Below are 18,448 nucleotides of genomic sequence, written 5' to 3'. Positions count from 1 at the left end.
AGCTAAAACAAATATAATCATGAACTGAGAAAGCTCTAAAGAGGCACAGGAAGTTGGATTTAACCTCTGTATCTCCCTGTTTGACCAAGGACAAATCATTTACCTTGGCTAATCTAAAATTTCTTCATGCATAGGAAAGTCCTAAAAACCCAATTTATACTCTTTTTAGAGAAATCAGAAATTCATAGGCTCTTAAGAAAATAAATAATCCAAAGCTATTACTGGCTTCTGATAAATCTGGAAACTCAAAAAATGTCATCAAAATTCAACTGTGCTTCCCCATCTCTCTGCTTGGCTTTCTTTGTTGGTTCTGTGGGTAGATCCCATGCTTCATTATGACCACAGGACTGCTTCCAGGTTTACAATACATAAAACCCAAGAGTAAAATTTTTTTCAAAAATTCTAACAAAAGTCCTAGAATAGCTTTGTTCATGGCTTTAGTTTTGTTCCCACTCTACAACCAATCTCCATGGGAGTGTGATCTCCCCAGCTGGGTACAGCTGGAAGGTATGGCCATCAGTGAAATGGGATAATGTCAGCAACACCTGAACCAGTGAGCAAAGAGTGTGGACAGAGTAATTCATAATCAAAGCCCAGCAAATTCTTGAAAAGAGGAAATGGATATGAGACAAGAAAACCAACATACAAACTCTTCAACATTAAACATTGTTTTGAAAATATTACGTAAGTAAAGTTATATATAGTATGAAGAAAATAGTCATTCCTCTTTAAATAGTAAGTAATTCTGAATGTGAGATTACTTCTATATTATCAACAGCAAGAACAGATGTACATGTGTGCATCTATACATAAGTGAAGTAAAAAATGATACAAGGATATATATTCAGCATTTGCTTAATAGCAACTGAAAATGAAAATATTTTTGTCATTTTTTTAAACTAAACTTGATGCTTAAATTGATTTTGATGGGCAGAAAGACATTTATGACAAGAAGCAATTCTTTACAACCAAATTGATGTCAGTGGATAAAAAAGAGAAAAGATATAAATATGTAACATTTCTATCACACATAAAAAAGTGTCCTATCAAATAAATATCTACATGATACATTTCCTCTGTAATGTACCTACTCATTTTGGGTTTCAATTTTAATTTAGGCAATTATAATAGGTATTTATGTTTGACTATTTTGTTATGTAGTTGCTTAAACAAAATTTAGAACTTTAATGAAAACGTCAGTCTTTAATTATTACCTAATAAATCCCTACCATTTCTCCAGATGTACTGGTCTTTGATTAGATATTTTACTCCTGACTTGCTTTTAAATAAGTTGATTGTAAATAAAGAGAAAAATATAATCAGTTATCTGCAAATAATGATCAAAATTAAAAGCATGGTATATTAATGTAGTATTATTTGTTTGTAAGATGTTAAAATTTATACAATGCTCTAAGCTAAATAATTCATCAGTATTTTAAAGAGAATAAATGAAAGTTAAGTAATCAGATTATTTTGTGCAAAGATCACTTTTAATCAGCATCAATTGCACTCTTTAGCAGTTACATTATATATATATAAAATCATTGCATTATTATAATATATATATAATTATATATTATATGTAATTCAAATAATGCATGTATTTGGGGTCCAAACTCCTACTCAAGTAAAATCACATTATTACCATTTTTTGAAAATCAAATTATCTACTTATATAGTATGTGATTTTATAATGATCACAAATTATCTAAATGGAAATGTAATTTGAAAGATGCAAAATTACCTGTGAAATATATTACTTCTTTGATAAATTATTGTGATTAACTGTGATTATTTTCTTAACTCTTCAGCTGCTCTATGTTATCCTAATTCATTATACAGAAATTAACTTATATAAATTTCTTGAAAATTTTCAGTAAAAATCAATATTATTATTATCATCTCTGTACATTTTTCTAGTTTCATAGTTTCTTAAACTAATGGTTAGAATTTAATATACTCCATAAGATATTATTCTAAATTCCTTAATATTTTTCTTTCTCTATTTCATAACTATTTATTGGAAAATTGTTATATACCACATATAATTCTGCTTTAAAAAAACTTCCCTTTGTGAACTAAAATAAGACCTAGATAAGCACATGTCTAATTGCCATATCCCCTACATTTTCATCTGTCTTGTCCTTGAATTTTTAGGCAGTGATAAATTAGGTGTGTGACTCAGATGGAGTCCATCACATTCAGTTAGTAATAATCTATCACAGAGCTCAAGTAACAAGAAACATGTGGAAATAATTCTGATCATTAATGTCAATTTACAGGGCTTTACTTTGTAAACATGGAAAGATAATTTAATTTCTACCTCTCTCAATGTTATTTGAAAGTTATAGTCTAATCAGTTTGTTGGTCTCTAATGATATATAGACATAGATTTTACGTATTGCTACCATATATATATATATATATACACACACACAATTTCTAATATATTATGTGTCTTTATATCTTTGTGTATGTGTCTGTTTAATAGGTGGATTTGCAAAATAAAAGTAGACTATTTTATCCTAAATCTATAGGAAGAGATGATTTACTCCGCCACCAATCAATGAAGAAAAAAGTAAAGAAATATCATAGAACATATTGGAAGAAACTTTGCTTTTTGCTTTTCATGTGTACAGCCAAAATTGAAAGTTACTATTTAAGATTCACCTTTAAAGTGATATTTTTTAATGGTGTTACAAATTTAATTTTAGTGATAATGCAATATGGACTGATGTGTGTGTCCCCCTACAATTCATATATTGAAGCCTTAACCCCCAGAGTGGCTGTATTTGGAGATGGGACTCTAATGAAGTAATTAAGGTTAAATGAGATCTTAAGGGTGGGGTCCTCATCTGATGGATTAGTCTCCTTATAAGATGGCATGCCAGAGAGCTTGCCCTCCTCCCTCTCATTCTCTCTCTCTCTCTCTGAACACAGGCACTGAGGAAAGTATATGTGAGGACATAGCCAGAAGTACAAGCCAGGAAGAGAGCCCTCACAAAACACTAAATTGGCTGGATTCTATCTTCCAGAACTGTGAGTAAATAGATTTCTGTTGTTTAAGCCATCCAGTTTGTGATATTTTGTTATGGCATGCTGAGCAGACTAATATATAGTTTTAATGCCATTATGTTTTAGCAATATTTTCTGTTAGTGTAATATTAAGTCAATGATACATTGAGATTTTATTACATATAATCTAGCCAAGATGTAATGAGAGCCTGTGCTAAAACAGTTCAGTGGAAAGCAGATGAAGGGGCAGATATATTAAGAACATAGATATCTACAAAATCTGTTTCTGGATTTGGAATGGAAGGCAAAAGATTATAAAATGGTAGAAGATTAGGTTTGTTATTAGAATGCACGTTGTTATAAAATCATATACTACCCACCCCCAAAACGAAGAAAAGACAGAGAAGGATTATAAGAAAACATATGTTTATTGTGTAAATGTTCAAGTTTTCTGGATTAACCTTTGTGGATCCTCTTTAAGGCTAACCCCTTCACCATGCACAGGTTTCATTGAAAATTATAAACATAAAAAAGAGAATAATTAGAAAGAGAAAGGAAACAAGGAATAAATGAAATTCACAGTGAATAATGTGATTCACTGAATAATTTTAAAATTTACTGAAGTTTCTTGAGAGCAGAATTAGGCCTTGAAGAAAACTTCAGGCACAATAGATTATATGTTGAATAACTTTAAACACTAAAGATCAATAAACTTGAAATCAGAGTAAAAGTGACCATCCAAACTGATGTACAGATTGAAAAAACCTGAAACTGAAAAGGAACAGACCTCCTGTGACCTGTAGGACAAAAATGTTTTGCGTATTAAATTTGTAATTGAAGTCTCAGAAAAAGAAGGAAGGGAGAGTAAGAAGAGTATAAAATAATACTTAGGATATTTGTTTAGGAGTTTCTCCTATGCACTAACCTTATGACTCAGTATTACCATTTCTGGTTATTAACCCATGAGAAATGAAAAGAACACCAGTGGGTTCTTAAATAATGTTCATAACAGCTTTATTAATAGCCCTCAACTAGAAATCACCCAAATTTTCAACAACTGGAAATGAATACTAATTATGGTGTATCCATTAAATGTAACAGCATTCCTTACTTGGTCTACAGTAACAATCTTGTAATCATTTTCCCTTATTCCAATCTTTCCTTATATTTTCCTTAGGTGCCAATCAGAGTAAAGTGTCCACATGTAAATGAAATATGTCAATTCTCCAGTGAAAACTTTCCATTTTATTTTTGCTTCTCATCACACTGAAAATACCACTGAAAATCTATAGTCATAATGCAGTGGTTGTAATTGATTTGGCCCTGGGATCACCAATCTGAATGTGTCCCCTACTCATCATTTATTGTTGATCAGGCATTGAAATGGAACCTAAGACATCAAATACATTTTCCTTATAGGTGCTAAAACAATAGTGATTAATCCAAGTTATTACCTTTTTCGTGTTCACAAGCTATTATTTATTTACCTTATGATTCATTAGTTTTATTCATTTTGGAAATTTTTTAAAATGTAAATTTTAAAGATATTTTCAAATTCAATTTGCTATTTTAATAGAGCATAACTCTGTTGGTTTTCTATATCTGTTAAAACAAATTAACCAGATTTGGTGGGTTCAAACAACAGTAATTTATGCTTCAGAGTTCTTGAGGCCAGAAGCCCAAAATTAGTTTCCCTTGGCCAAAATTAAGGTGTAGGCACTCCCTCCAGAGACTTTAGCAGATAATTTGATTTTTTCCTCTTCCGAATTCTGGCTGCTCGTGGAATTCCTTTGCTTGTGGCTCTATCATCCCAATCTTCAAGGCTGGCACCTTCAACTCTCACTCTACTCTGTCTTCACACAGCCTTCTCCTCTGTGTTTTTCAGATCTTCAACTGTCTCTCTTTCATAAAGATATATATCATTGCATTTAGGGCCCACTCAGATAATCTAGAATAATCTTCCCACCTCAAGATCCTTAACTTAATCATATCTGCAAGACCTTTTTTTTTTCCAAATAAGGTGACATTCATGGGTTCCACAGATTAGTCTACGAATATCTTTGGGGGGGGATTTTTTTTAGTTTACCACAATAAATAATCATTAATTTATCAAATATCTTAGTATTGATATCTGTAAATATATGTGGTGTGTACATTAAAATACCCAGAAGATTGTTTTTTACTACCACAATAAACACAAACACTATTCTACAACTTTCAAATCATTGCCAAAAAGGAGAAATATATTTATTTTTATTGACGTTTAGCATATATTTTTTATTCTGCTGAGTGGTCCATTAAGTTATTTTTATATCTTTTTTATGCACTGTACTTAGTTACTTAGAACCACATTGTGGCAGGAAACGAACAAAAAAGTCCAATGAGAATTTAGAAGATCTTGGGACCAAATAAAACAATTACTGTGAAGACGTGTTATACATAAAGTACTATGCAGATGCTATTTATTATTACATTTACCCAATAATAGCCACCTTGGACTTGTGACTAGATCACTCTAAATATGAGTTTTTACATTACTTTGCTACATAACAAACCTCTGAAATGTAATGACGTATAACAACATTTTATCTTCTCACAATTTGTGGTTATCAGTTTGGCCTGGGCCTAGTTGGGTGGTTCTTCAGCGGGTCTCCTGTGGTCACTCACGAAACTACAATCACTAGGAGGCTCAACTTGGGCTGGATGGTAATGATGGCCTTACTTATAGTACTGGTGATTTTGCTACTGGCCAAATGTTTTCAGGAGACCAACCCAGGCATCTTCATATGGTGGCCAGATTCAAAAAGCAACAGGAAAAAAGGACATGTCCCACTGTGCAGGCACTTTTCAAGCCACAGCTCACATTATATATTTCAACTCCCAAATGGTGAAATCATATCACATGGTGTCGACCATAGTCAATGTCCAGGCATTGTATCTAGGGATGCAGACATCCTTGGGTATCATTACTGATACAGTTCTCCCAGTTCATCCATTACAAAATTTTATGCAGAGTGAGTATAAGTACTTTTTTATTATATATCAGTGATCAAGGAGAATCATTTCTTGTTATTAAGGAAAAGATTTTAAGTCTTTCAAAATACCCAGCATACTAGTGTCTACAACTCCATAACTAAAACTTTATTACTTTGTCTTAAGCTAAACAGGTGCTTTATCGACCTCTTTAAAATTCAAACTGTCACTGAAGAAAATAATGTTTTCAATAAAAAATATTTCCACTATGAAAGAGTTTCTCAGACAATCTTCTTGACACACAAGTAAAGAAACACACAACATAGGTGTATAAGACTAAAGAGTTGCAATGCTATCAGCTATCATGCTCTCTTCATAGACTAACCAAGCAATTTCTTGTCTGAATATTCTTGTCGAAATGCACTGCTTTGTTTACTTTTCTTCCAACTTATTGAAACTTTGATTTAAGGACAAAGACAAAGGTCAGACAGTTGGCTATTTTATTTATTCTTCTAAAATTTGATTTATTTTTTTATTAGTAGATATAACGCTGAGATTGTAACAGAAAGAACAAACCTGACTCCATATTGGATCTATTCCTTTAGCTCCAACCTTTGTGCTCTGTTGCCTGTGCTTAGTCAAGCTGCCTCTGCACCTTTGTCTCGTCAATCAGTAAATAGCCTGAAATATACAAGATAGCCCTTTCTCAATGTTCTGCCTCTGGGGCTTGACATTTAAAGTATAATACTTTTCCTTAATATAGAGATAGAAAGTTGCAGCACAGAAAATAACTTTTGTCTTGTTGAAGGTTTACAGGAACATTGTGACCAGACATATGTGGACAATTGCAAGAACAAAGGATTATCACATCCTCTCCAGGATCTGGCTGGCATGGAAATGACTGAGACAACCAGTCACACACACACACCCCCCATTAGTATAAAAGAAGCCTGAATTTTAACTCTGGTAGGAGGGTTCTTTGGAACATCAGTCCACCATCTTCTCAGTCTGCTTGCTTTCCAAATAAAGTCACCATTCTGTGTCCCAACACCTCCTCTCTCAACTTATTGCCCTGTCCTGAGGTGAGCAGTACCAGCTTGGACTCAGTAACAAGACGCTACTATTCATATCATATTCTGAATGGAAGGCTCACAGAAACTATATGTAATAAGGTAAAAAAAAAAAAAAAAAAGGTGCAGAGCTAAAATTTAACTGAAAGTAGAAGCCCATTAATTGTACAACTATATAATTTATAAATAATAATTTTGTTGCAAGAGGCTTACAATTTACTTTCTACAGAGTCTAAGGAGATGTACTATGCACAGGGGAAGACATACAATTGATCAATTCATCCTAAGATAAAGCATTGATAGGCATTCTCCCTCTCTGAAGTCTCCAAACTTAGGGAGTACCAGTTTTATATATTTATTTGACATGTATATATATTTGATTATATATTTATAAATTTGATTTAATTTTCCAGAAATCAGGGAATGTGAATGCTTTGATAACCTTTATTTCTCCAGTGTGTAGCATGATGTCTAGCCAGAGTACATAATCCATAAATATTTGCTCTATGAATAAATGAATTCTGAATAATAAGAAAAATAAAGATGTCACCTAATTTGATAATATGTTGAAAAACTGTGAAAATTGAAAAAAATTATTAAATTGAAACATTATTGCACTGCTATAGATTATTTTTAAATGATTGCTATAGATTATTTTAAATTATAGATTATTTTGAAATGAACTTGGCATCTGGTTAGATAAGCAAGTTCCTCGTTTTATACAACTACTATGAAAAGCCAATTTGCTGATGCAGACTGTAACAATTTACTATGAATCCCAGAATAAAGTTGTTTTTAAATGTTCTAGTGACATGTATTAAGTAATCAAAAGACCAGACCCTGATAGTGGGGAAAAGGAAGAGGATTATATTAAAACATGCTTTAATGCCACATTTTCCCCTTTGTGGTAAGTTAAAGGAAAAGCACTTGGGCCTATATTAATTATGATGTTTTTGGTGGAGGTGTGAGTACTTCTAAAACTATAGGCAATATTTTTTCAAAATTCCTTATAATCTATCTGTTCTGTTCATATAAACCCATATGAAAACAAATATAAGCATAAATTTCTCCCACATAGGTTTTTTACTGAATGGTGCAAATTAGATACCCAATTAATAATATTTCTTGAAAGGATAAATGAATGACAGCTAAAGCACCCTATAGAATATAATCAAGTATTATTATTGCTCAGAGTTACTAGAAAATCTTGGCAACTTGATAATAAGCAAAAGAAAACAAAAGATAAATAAATCAGTTTGTATGAAGTAAAAGTATTATAAAAAGTATAGTAACCTGGCACTGTACAATTGACACTACTGAAAATTGCGTAAATACTTCCTAAAAGATAAGAGACAAGGGAAGAAAAGTGGGTGAGAGTCTGTAAAACAAAGATCATTAATAGTTACTTTATAAATAAATAAGCAACAAAGATATATTGTACAGCACAGGGAAATATAGCCATTATTTTGTAATAACTTTAAATGGACTATAATCTGTAAAAATATTGAATCACTATGTTGTAAACCTGAAACCAATGTAATATTGTAAATCAAGTATACTTCAATAAAACAAAATAGTTACACTATAAAATTGGAAACTTGATTTTCTTCTGAGATATGTAGGGGAAAGTGTGGTGTGTGGCAGTGATTGGAAACGAACCTGGCAGATAACTTTAAAACAACTTCCATACGGAATGGAAAACGAAATAGTCTAGAGATAAGCCAAAGATTATCGAGCTTAGGTATGTCAAGGGGAGACAAAGAAATGATATGGAAAGAGCTTAACCATTGAAGTCAGTCTAACAAAATGTCCATATCAGGGTTCTGAAATTATTAGCTTTGAGACAATGGGAAATTATATAACTTCTCAGTGCCTCAGTTTTCACATTTGAAAAAAATTAAAGGTTCAAGTGTTATTACTAGGAAATTGATGAAAATGCATTTTCCTTTTGAGTGAGCTTCAAGGTGAATCATGATGTGTGTGTTGCAATAAGAAAAAGGTTTACTTTTCCAATATTCTGATCTTCTTTAAAATCTTTTACTTTTCTAATATTCTGATTTTCTTTAATATTAGAATTCTTTTGAGAGAATGGTCCATTCAGAAGTCAGGCATCTTTGATATTGAAATGAACAGATATAAGAGCATATACATTTCTTTACACTTTTGTAGAAATACTTCTTTGCAAGGTATAAAATTGGATGGTTTTGTAATTATCATTGTTTTTTGTTGCTGCTATTTTTACTTGTTTTTACTTCTCTCCTCAGAACTGTCACTTAAGAGCAAAGTGACTGTAGGTGTGTTATTTAATCAGGTTGAGAATTTGTATTTGCATTGTGAAATGAGGGGTAATAATTTCACAGGGATTCTGCAGATGAAATGAAAGCTAGGAAAGCATATAGCTGTGACTGAAACACATTATATTATCACTAAATGTTTATTCAAAGCTTCTTCTAGTATTAAAAATTATAAGCCTATATATCTGAAAATAAGAATAGGACTAATCTCTAAATATATTTTCTTAATTTAAAAGCTGTACTATTGTTTCTATATAAGGTTTCCCTAACCTTGGTAAATTACTCATATTATTTGAATGTATGCAAGCTATCATTTCTAAGAGAGCAAATGCTCTGCACCAAAATGTAACATCCTTATAATAACAAAAGATTTAAGTATATCTGTAATATGCCTTCTGAACATAGTTTTATTTTACCTAGCTAGTTTACAGATGCCACAATAAACCTAGATTTTAAGGGTAATTATTGCACATTTCCCTCCATTTCTGTGTCTACAGTGGGAACATTCATATGCTCAGCACCTGAAGTATTTTTATCATCTTATTTTGCATATGACCTTTTCACTGTTTCAAGAATTTAAGAGATGTTATAATAAATGCTTACTATAAACTATAATGAGGAAAGGCTGGAATTTTGCTCTGCTCATTCCTTGTGTCCATCTGTTTAATGATTTGGAAAAAAATTAGTTTTCTCACATGACCTTCCTAAATAGGAACTTGGCACACCATATTGTAGTTGTAGTTGAACAAATGTGTATATAGCAGTTGTAAAACATCAAATTCTACCTTCATTTAATAATGTTGTTGGATTTAAGAAATGATAGATCCAGCATATATAATGTTTTGAGCGATATACATGTATGTAAGTATGCATACACACACGCAAGCAATCATGTTTAAAAATTAATGTGGAAATAACACTAGAATGGAATGTTTAGCGTATTTCATTTTTTTTTTAGAGACTCTTCAATTAAATTTTATTCTAGTTTATTTCTATTCAGTGAAAATTTGGCTCTCTATATTAACTACATTTTTATATGAAGAAAATTATGGCATTAATATATAAGTGCATATATTAGCATGGAATGAGGATTTTCTCATGCAGCACATTTTTAAAAACTTTAAAAAATAGATTGGAAAACACTGAAGAGAGCAGAGATAAGGTGATTTTTTTTTTTTTTAAAACACTGTAACTCTGGACAAATACTTCTGAAAGTCACAGACTTGAGACACAGTCTTACTAAAACATTGAGATTTAATCAGAAGATTATAGAGCTTTCCCCCTTTTCAAACCTTCCCACTACACAGAAGGACTCCAGTATAATGTTCTAAAAACACCAATTAAAAGTCAGAAATTATCAGAGAAGATTAAGAACACACACAATGATATTTTGTATATACATGGAAAGAACTTTAAATCATAAAGATGCCGTAAGTCAAAAAGTAAAGGGATAGATAAAAGTATCCATGCTAATAATAATCAAAAGAAAGCAAGAGTACCTATACTAATTTCAGACAAAGCAGACTTCAGAACAGAGCAGAAGCAAGATTATTAGAGATAAAAAAGGGAATTTACCAGGCATAAAGAAGAAATCAACTCTCCAAGAAGACCTATAACCTTAAATAGGTATATAAGGCAAAAACTGATAGAAATTAAAGGAGAGATAGAAAAAGCCATTCTTTTTATAGGATACTTCAACATCTCTTGTCAGTAGCTGGTAGATAAAGGAGGAGAAATATCTGTAAAATATACATCCTCTGAATGGCGCTATCAATCAACATTATCTAATTAACATTTATAGAATACTCCATCAAAAGACAGTAGAATAAACATTCTTGAACAATTACCAAGATGGACCTTATTCTGTGCTATAAAACGCACCTTAATAAAGTTTTAAAAATCACACAGACTGTTCTCAACTCACAATAGAATTAGAGTAGGAATCAGAAAGAGAAATATAACCAAAAAAATCCTTAAATGTTTAGAAATTAAGCAACACTTTTCTAAATAACACATGGATTTAAGGAGTTTCCAAATAAATTAAAAATATATTTTGGACTAAATGGAAATGAAAATACAGCTCTTTAAATTTTGAGAGATGAAGGGAAACTAGTGTGTACAGGGAAATATAATATATGGCCTTAAGTGGATATATAATATTAGAAAAAACAAAGATCTAAAATAAATAACCTAAGGCTCTATCTTGGAGAACTATGGAAAGAAGAAAAATTTAAGGTTAAAATAATTAAAATAAAATAATTAAAATTAGAACAGAAATCAATAAAATTTGAAATGAGAATTAGAAAAGTCAATAAAAACAAAGCCCGGTTCTTTGAAAAAAATCAGTGAAATTGACAAAATTCCAACCAGCCTAACCAGGAAAAAATCAGGTGAGAAGACACAAGTGAATAATATAAGAAATGAAAGAAGGGGGGCCATCACTATAGATCTACAGATCTCAAAATGATAATAATATTAACACTGTGAACAAATCTATGCCCACAAAGTTGATAACTTAGTTATAATGGATCAACTCCTTGAAGAAACAAACTCCCAAAACTCACACAAGGAGAAATAAATAACTTGGATAACCCTGTATCCATTAAATAAGTTCATAATTAATAAGCTTTCAATAAGAAATGTACCAGGCCCAAATTATATCACTGGGTGATTCTACCAAACAGTTAAGGAAGAAATAATACCAATTGCACATAATATTTTCCAGAATATACAATGAGAAGTAATAATACCACATTCATTTTATGAGGTCAACATTAACTCAATATCAAAACCAGAAATCACTTTAAAATAAGGGAAAATAAAGACTACTATATTTTAAATGTAATTGCATTTGGTATGCTACCATTTATAGAGGATTTTTATGTTTTTCATTTCTTTCAATGACATTTCTGGTTTTGATATTAAGGTGATGTATGTATACCACAAACAAGTATGATTCATTCAAAGTCAAGGCCATTTTACCATTCAAAAATTAATCACTGTAATCCACCATTTCAATAGGCTAACAAAGAAAAATCATTTGATTGTAATATTTAACACAGAAAATAATTGACAAAATTTAACAGCCATTCATAATTTTTAAAATCTCAGCAAATTAGAAATAAGAAGCATTCACACTTGATTTTTAAATATCTAAATATATATATATATATATATATTTTTTGGCTGTGCCATGTGGCTTGTGGGATCTTAGCTCCCTGACCAAGGATTAAACTCATGCCCATGGCACTGAAAGCACAGAGTCCTAATCACTGGACCGCCAGGGAATTTCCTAAAACTATATATATCATATACTGATTAGGAACTCTATAACACCTCTAAATTTGGAAGCATGACAAAGATGTCTGCTATAACCATTGCTGTTTGACATTATAGTGAAATTCTTAGCTGGTACAATAAGAAAAGAAAAAGAAATAAAAGGAATATATTGACTGGAATGGAAAAAAACCTTTTTTAATTCTTTATTTGAATATGATATGAATGTTTATGTATAAAAGTCATATCATCTCCAAAAAACTATCCTGAAATAGTAAGCAAATATAGCAAGATGGCAGAATACAAATTCAATTTAAACAAAAGTCAGTGCTTTCCTATATATCAGCAATAATGATGAGAATTTAAAATTTTAAAAATACCATTTATAATACACACCAAAAAATATCTAGGTATAAATCTAATAAACCAAGTGTAAGAGCCATATGCAGAAAACTGCAAAATATTAAGCAAGAAATCAAAGAACATATAAATTAGAGATAGTCTGTATTTATGGATTAGAAGACTCAATATCGTTAGGATATTAATGCTTCCAATTTTATCTATAGATTCTATGCAATTACTATAAAAATCCCAACAAGCTACCTTATAGGTATAAACAAATGGGTTCTAAATTTCATATAGAAAAACAAAAACCTAGAATAGTCAACAAAACATTGAAGAACAAAGATGGAGTACTCACATTCCCAGATTTCAAGACTTACATAAAGTAACAGTAATTAAAACAGCTTGATTTTGAAAAGAGAATAGTCACAAAGATCAATGGAACTGAATAGCAAGTCCATAATAAACCCCAAAAAATATGTTCATCTAATTTATGACAAAGGTCCAAAGACAATTCAACAGAGAATGGATAGTTCTTTTAACAAAGTATGCTGGAAAAACTGAATGTCCATATGCAAAAATAAAATGTGCTCAACACACACAATATAGTTTTCATAAAGTAACTCAAAATGGATTATGGATCTAAAATTAAAATGCAGAATTATTAAATTTCTTTGGAAGAAATTGGAGACAATCTAACTGACTTTGGGTTTGGTGATGACTTTGAGATACAATCAAAAAAACATGATCCATGAAATAAATAATATATTAATTAGACTTTATTAAAATTAAAAATGTCTGCTCTGTAAAAGATACTTAAGAGAATTAAAAGACAAGCTGCAGACTTGGAGAAAATATTAGCAAAGCGTATATCTCATAAAAAATTAGCTCCAAAATATAAAAAATCTCTTAAAACCAAACAATAGGAAGATAAAAACAATGAAAAATATAGACATAGAGCTGAACGACACCTTAACAAAGAAGATATATAGATGGCATGACACATAAAGATATAAAAAGATGCTAAACATAATTTGTCACTAGGAAATGTAAATTTAAAAAAAATCGGTGAGATACCACTTCACACCTATCAAAATAGCTAAAATCTATACTAACAATACCAGAATTGGTGAGAATGAATAACAGTGAAGCTCTCATTCATTGCTGGTGGAAATGCCAAATAGCACAGCCACTTTGGAAGACACTGGTAGTTTCATTCAAAAGAAAACATAGTCTTACCATACAATCCAATAACTGGGCTCTTAAGTATTTACCCAAATGATTTGAAAACTTCTGTTCATATAAAAACCTGTACACAAATATTTATAGCAGCTTTACTCATAATTGCAAAAAAAACTCGAAGCAACCAAAATGTCCCTCAGTATGTGAATAGATAAACAAACGGTGGTACATCCATACAATGGAATGATAGGGATAAAAAGAAATGGGCTATTCCACCACAGAAAGACATAGATGTGTCTTAAATTTGTACTGCTAGCGTGAAAAGACTATGTACTGGATGATTTCATTTCTATGATAATCTGGAAAAGACACAACTATAAATAGAGTACACATATGAGTGGTTACCAGGAATCAGGTAGTATTTGAAACACAAAGAATTTTTTTTAAAGCAGTGAAACTATTTTATATGGGACTGTAATGGTGGATACATAACACCATGAATTTGTCAAAATCTATAGTAATTTACAACACATATAAAAATTTTAAACATATATTTTAAAGAGGTTAGAGGGTCCAAGAATTCAATGAAGAATGTGACAAAATAATCTGATTGTTAAACAAATGAATGAAACAATTTCACTGAGGTAAAAAGGTTGTGACCTAAGTCTTTGGAAGTGAGTGGGGTCCGTACGACTAAAGGTGATACAACTCAAAGTTGTTTTGAGTGAGAGTATGGATTAACAATTCTGATATACTATGCATATGTCCCAGAATTGAACAATTAAGTAAATAAATAGCAAATGTTGAGACGTAGGATTTTCAGTGTTGTACTGTGAGGTTGCATATAAGTGAGACAGAAGGCGATATATTATGATCCATGTGGTAATGGATTAGACTCTGAGATATCAGTATGAACTCACTTTTAGTTTAATAAAGGTACAGATGGCTACATATAGAGGCATATATATGTACTTATATATATGAGTGTGTGTATGCATGTACTCTAGTTGTTATACACATACATAGTCTCTCGTTCTGTCATTTGAGAGGACCCAGAAATACAAACACCTCAGTAGCAAGGAGCACACTTAATATCCAGATCTTTGTAATATTATTTTGCCAATAAAAGAAAGCAAGGCTTTTTGGAGGAATGCCTGATTCGAGAGAACCAGGGCAGGAAATATACAAAAGGAGCATGGAGCTTATAGTGGCAGAATGTAAGAAAGTGCTCAAGACATACAAACCAACCAACCAACCAACCAAAACACAAACTAGGCAGTAATGAGGATTTGTTAAGTAGCACAGGCACCAACTGAAATAGCTTTATAAATATAGTAGTGTTAGATTATGAACAAAAGTATTAAATCTCTATGCATCCCTACTCAAATAAATAAATGATTGAATAAGTAAATGGAGAACAAACTCCTAATATTTTATGAGAACTCCAAATATTTTATGTTGATACTTTGCCCTCAAGAGGTGAGGTATAATGCTGCACTCCTTAATTGTATGCTATACATAGTGACATTCTTCCAAGGAGTACAGTTTGGAATTAGGGAAAAATAAATAATTTACAGTGAAGAAACTGCACAAATGACAGCCAGATGATCGACAGTAATAAGTTATTTCCTTAGGATGTTCCTTTGATATAATATGATGAGCTTGACACTTTACCTCCTCCCAAAACCCAATGTAACCAGTCTAATCATGAGACCAAAAAATCAGACAAATATCAGTTAAGGAATATTCTACAAATTACTTGACAAGTAATTCTCAAGATTGTAAAAGTTTTTTAAAACAAGGAAAGTCTGAGAAACTATCATAACCATGAAAAACCTAAGAAGACTTGATGACTAAATGTAATGTTCTATCAAGTATGGAACCCTGGAACAGAAAAAGTCCATTAGGGAAAAATAAAGAAATCTGAACAAAATGTGGACTTCAGTTAATAAAAAGATGTAAATATTGGTTCATTAATTGTAACAAATGCACCAAACTAATATGATTTTGTATGGTTGGGTGTGGAAAATACAAAAATTTTCTGTAGTGCCTTAGACACTTTAAAAGATTAGGTTTATTTCAATAGTAAAATAACAATGTATTTTGAAAGAGTATATGTATATATAGAGAGAGAGAAAGAGAGAGAGACAGACAGACAGACAGACAGAAGAATAGAAGGAAAGTTCAGAGCCCAAGTAACAACACAAATACTGAACTCTGAAAGAGAAAGGTATAGACTTGGATCTAATGAATTTGAAGCTAATAGATTGGCCAGGTATATGTGTTCAGAAAGTATAAATATACGCAAGTAAAACTTCCTCATCTTGCTTAGAGAGAAAATGTATAAATAGCGATTTAACGATTCATTGAATATTATGAAAAATCACGACTATAGCAAGAGATCTCCAAATCTCAATGGTATAAAAAAGAAATGAAAACAGATGGGAAGACTCCGTGGGATTATTTATGTAGACTGTCTGAGGGGTATACGAAGCATTAACAGAAGAAAGAAAAAATCAGTGAACCAAGAGGTGGAAGTAGAAATTGAAGGTGAGTTATGAAGGTATGCTTAACTCTATAGAAATTGCAGAAAGGTAAAAGGAAGAATCATTGGGGCTTTTCAACTATAAAGTTACTAGTGAACTTCAAAGGAACACAGTAGGAACAGAGACCAGAATTCAGGTTTTTAAATGGTTGGTTATAAGTGAGAGAGGTGAAAGTGCAGTATATTGTATCTCATGGGGTAAGGGCTGGATCGGGCATATGATAATTGTGTTAGGGCCCTGGTTTTGTCACTTGCTAAATATGTCTAAGTAAACAGGTTACTTCAAATGTCTAAGCCTAGTTTACTCATGTATGAAATACAGATAATAATAATAATGTAACTCATCAAATTATTGTTAGCATTAAATGTTTGCAGCATATTTTTTGCAAAGTATATGCTCAGTGATGAGTAGCTCTTTTATTACTGTTGTCACATTTTTAAAAATGTTGACAGAGCAGAAGAGGAGAACGGGAGAATTGTTTGTCTCAGGTAATTTTTGGTGGCAACATATTGGAAATTTCAATCATGGCAAATACCATATTCAGTGGATGATGGATTGAGAGAGACATAAGATAAGTAAATTGAACTTAGAAATTGGAGATTTAAGTGATAATAAGGGCTAAAGTATATTTGTACCCATGGGAAGTTAAAAAGAAGGGGAAATAGACATAATTGGATGGAAAATTCAGGAGAGTTAAGGTCAGGATAATATATATACATCATTAATGTGAATGTTTAAAAGAATGTGCAACTGATATAGTTTCAAATTCATTGATTCTTGGTAATATGGAGATCAGTATTTTCAGTTGTATAATCAAGTTTTTATTTGTCTTGTAGGCAACTGCTGTGTCTTAAAATCTTGCTTACTGGGTAAGATACTGATATCAGAATCAATGATGTTTAGATTATTTTCTCTTTTAAGGAAGTACCATATTGTGTTGTAGTATGACCCGGAATTCCCAGGAGTTTGCATTAATTACACTCGTTGTTGCAATGTAATATATAACAGTGTAGAAGTTGGAAAAATTATGGGAAGAACCCAGAAAGGAAGTTGAAAAATAAATGTACTCAAACTCTTCACAATTGAAGGGCTTTGCCATCTATTAGTTTATTATTTATTGGTTCTGCACAAGTTGTTTGGACACTCTACCTTCTATTTATTCATCTTAAAGTGGGGGCAATTAAAAAAAATTCCTAATAAAGTTTAACTCCTTTTTGAAAAATTTAGTGACTGACTGATAGTTATGAAAATCCATTACACTAAGAAATATAAAGGACTTGAATAAAAGAATTAAGTGACAATCCAAAACTTGCTGCAAATTGGAATGATCAAACATTTAATTGCATATGTATGTGTGTATATGTGTGTATACTGTTTTGTAACAATGGATGTAAGAGAAGAAATGATCAGATTCTTGGAAAAATAATTCTAAGTGGTAATTGTGTACTTAGCTAAGCTATACATCAGATGAGGAGGCAAGAGAAATTTTCAAACATGGAGACATTTACAAAATTATCTCCCTCCCACTCTTCTCTTAGGAAGTAAACTGATGTTTTTACTGACATTTTATTAATTCTTTTCAGACCTCGCCATATTTTGGGACTCACTTCAAATATAGTAACTGCATATTTACATCTGCTTTTAGGAATTCCTGTTTTAATACAACAGTTACTGAAACTTTTCCAAGGACTTCTAAAATGTCCTCCTCCTAAAGATAAGGGATAACACATCCCTTCTAACGTTTTCTTCA

The sequence above is a fragment of the Balaenoptera borealis genome (genome assembly GCF_965194805.1).
Source record: "Balaenoptera borealis genome assembly, chromosome: 2".
NCBI classification, from domain to species: Eukaryota; Metazoa; Chordata; class Mammalia; order Artiodactyla; family Balaenopteridae; genus Balaenoptera; species Balaenoptera borealis.
This window is presented reverse-complemented; position numbering follows the sequence as displayed.